Genomic DNA, 3,839 nt, shown 5'->3' on the forward strand with positions numbered 1-3,839 from the left:
CGTAATGCGAAGAGTTATTGCGTCCCTCATCCCAGAGAGTTCAGCATGTTTACGAAGCGCACTACTCACGAAGAGCTAAATATCTAGAGCTATATATGATATAATACGCAAGCCGTGGTTTAACATTGTTACCAAAAATCTCCAAAACTTCTTCACAGATTTACTTCAAATTTTTTCAGTTTAATGCAAAATCACGGGGGGATAGTCATCATATATTTTTTTTGAACTGTATATAAATACAGATATAACTTTATATAAAGTAGAAAAGTTCTTGACCGATTTGCTACAAATTTTTACATGATACTCAATTAACATTTGGACGGAGGAAATATACTAGACATTTTTAAACATATATGCAAATAAATCATACAACAGGGAAACGTTACTGTAGCGAGGATAGAATCCCAGTGGTTGGTAGTGCAGGGTTGGGAGAGAATACATGAAAATTTAGATATCACTAAAAGCATTTAACAAAATCTGTCCAAGAACGTTTGAACGCTTTACTTGCTCCCTGAGTGAGTTTTCATTCAGAAATTACCAATCTTGATTAGCACAATTAAAACATTGGAGAACGTCAAACACAAATACAACCTGTTTCACTTATCTAGACATTTACTCAAATGGAATATACATAAGGCTGTGATAACAGGTCTGCTACGTTTGTCTCTTTCTCCACTAAACTTCGTTAGTTATACGTTCGTCGGAAACCTTATATTCACTGAGATTCCCCTAGAAACATAAATAACCAACACTACAGCACAAACATTTACAACAGAGAACGTTTCTTTCAGATTTAGTTAATGCACCAACCCCCAGACCTTGTTGTGCAACAAACACATTTTGTCGTTCCCCTTACTGACAACAAGTCACAAGAATACATGTAACAGGCACGACTAGTGATACCAGACTAAGTCAGATCGCACTTAAGACAGTCAAGAAAGCAACAGACTGTCGCCCGTAAACGAAGAACAAATAATATACACAGGGTTATTCTAAATGATGGACCTATTTTCAAAAATTCGCATGTATTCTAGTACAAATCCAAAATGAACAAACTTTATACGAATGAAAAGAGGAAGTTTCAAAGTTTTTGGAGGGCGGCGGCGGGCGGGTGGTGATGATCTCGGAAGCGGCCGGTAGAGTTCGCGTGGTAATAGGGCCGTCATTCCGTTTCACTGTCAGTTGTGAGTGAGATGGCGACTGTGGAGCACAAGGTTTTCTGCGCTCTTGAGTTCGCGGAAAGTGAGTCGCAAATGGCAGTGCAGAGGGCATTTCGAACCAAATTCTGCATTCAACCACCAACTCGCTAAAGCATTAGTCTTTGGTTAAAGCAATTTAAACAAAATGGGAGTGCGTGCAAAGGAAAAAGAACAGTCACACCGCGTGTGTCAAAGGATGATATCCGACGATTTCAAGAAAGTTTTGTGCGCAGTCCCAGTAAGTCTATCAAAAGAGCCAGTCGAGAACTTGGAATACCTCAATCAACTGTATGGAAAGTTCTGAGACGTCGTTTACTGTACAAGCCCTACCCATTACAGCTTGTGCAGGCCCTCAACCTCAATGACAAAGAGAAGCTTCTAGCATTTTGTGGCTATGTGCTAGCAAAGATGGAAGATGGCGCATTTCTACAGCGTGTAACTTTTAGCGATGAAGCGACGTTCCACGTTAGTGGAAAAGTCAGCGGACGCAATATTCGCATATAAGTTTGGAAAACCCACATTCACCAGTTCAACTCGAGAGGGACTCACCAAATAGTTACTATTAAAATCAGTCTCGATCACAAATTTATTTATTCTGGTAACCGGTTTCTTCAGACCTACAAGTCAAATACAAAGTCTGATCAGAGGGCTGCATACATCAAAAAATTATATAAAACTACAAAGTTATAAAACGATGAATTACCAAAATGCTGTATGAGCCACCAGAAGGAGGCTTTGCTCATACAGTATTTTCGTAATTCATCGTTTTATAACTTTGTAGTTTTATATAATTTTTTGATTTATGTAGCCCTCTGATCAAACTTTGAATTTGACTTGTAGGTCTGAAGATGACAACAGACGTGGTCGAAACCGGTTTCCAGAATAAATAAATTTGTGATCAAGACTAATTTTCATAGTAACTGTTAGTAATAACATTGATCACTGTCACCTTCCATGATGTACTCAAAAGTAATTAGACTCGCCAAAGATCAACGTGTTCTGTGCCGTATCCCATACAAAGGTTTAGGGACCATTTTTCTTTGCGGAGAGAACTGTAACGGGAATCACATACCTGGACGTGTCGGAACAAAGGCTGTTCCATCAAGTTATGGAAGATTCGCAGGACTTCATTTTCCAACAGGATAGGCACCGTGATGTACGAGGCTTTTTAAACGACACCCTTCCTGAGCTCTGGATTGGTCGCATGGGACATCCAGAGCTGGCTCTGCACTTCTGCCCACTGAGATCTCCTGATCTCACACCCTGAGTTTATTTCTTATGGGGTTTTGTGAAGGAAGCTGTTTACGTACCGCCTCTACCAACCACTCTGAACGATGATCTACGCAACCGGATCACTGCTGCCGCGCACTCAGTAACTGCAGATACGCTTTCGCGTGTGTGGGACGAGTTTGGCTACCGTGTCGATGTTTGCCGTGCTGTCAACTGTGGCCGCATTGAACATTTATAACATTTATCACATTTCTAATTATTAAATAATTATAAATTACAAATTATTACAAATTATTAAATTTATTAAATTGATATAAAACATTATGAAAAAAACGTTGAAACTTCCTCTTTTCATTGGTATGAAGCTTGTTCATTTTGGATTTGTACTTGAATGAATATAAAGTCTTTAAAATGGGTGCATCATTTAGATTAACCCTGTATATCGACTCAGAGGAAAATTGTGAAACGGACAAAACTCTCCTCCCACACAGGCCATGAAGGCCCAAAGGTACCGACCGGCCGCCCTGTCATCGTCAGCTCAAAGGCGTTAAATGGTTCAAATGGCTCTGAGCACTATAGGACGCAACTGCTGAGGTCATTAGTCCCCTAGAACTTAGAACTAGTTAAACCTAACTAACCTAAGGACATCACAAACATCCATGCCCGAGGCAGGATTCGAACCTGCGACCGTAGCGGTTTTGCGGTTCCAGACTGCAGCGCCTTTAACCGCACGGCCACTTCGGCCGGCTTCAAAGGCGTTACTGGATGCGGATAGAGAGGGGCATGTGGTCAGCACACCGCTCTCCCGACCGTATGTCAGTTTCCGAGACCGGAACCGATACTTCTCAATCAGGTAGCTCCTCAGTTTGCCTCACGAGGGCTGGGTGCACCCCGCGTGCCAACAGCGCTCGGCAGACCGAATGGTCACCCATCCAAGTGCTAGCCCAGCACGACAGCGCTTAACTTCGGTGATCTGACGGGAACCGTTGTTACCACTGCGGCAAGGCCGTTGGCTAAACGGACATAAGCCACCCACAATTTTACCAGGCAACTTGACAATGAATATTTGTCAAGAATATGTCGCATGTTGTCAAGTCACCCAATTTCAGGCAGCTCCTAGCACGCACTCAGCACTCTGTGGGCTCTAAATTTAACATGCGTAAACACCACTCCTTAAGCTAAACTAAACCAGTTATGAAAAAATGACAGCAACTAAACATCCATAAATACCACGCCCCACACTGACCCCTTGTCTGAACTTTAATCGCACAGATAAGCAATCCATTCAGTTTCCCATGCCACTTGTAAACACAGAAATCCCATAAACTCCGCAATTCCTACTCCACGCCTCTTTACAACACACCGTTTCTTCTCTACTCTGGCCAATTGTCAACTAATAGTGACTAAAAG

General features: G+C 41.9%; 1 pseudogene; it reads right to left on the bottom strand.

Annotated features, from left to right (window-relative positions):
- Window positions 1-3,325: 3,325 nt before the first annotated feature.
- Window positions 3,326-3,443, bottom strand: LOC124623372 (annotated as a pseudogene).
- Between the last annotated feature and the right edge of the window lie 396 nt (window positions 3,444-3,839).

Source organism: Schistocerca americana, chromosome 7 (assembly GCF_021461395.2).
Source record: "Schistocerca americana isolate TAMUIC-IGC-003095 chromosome 7, iqSchAmer2.1, whole genome shotgun sequence".
NCBI classification, from domain to species: Eukaryota; Metazoa; Arthropoda; class Insecta; order Orthoptera; family Acrididae; genus Schistocerca; species Schistocerca americana.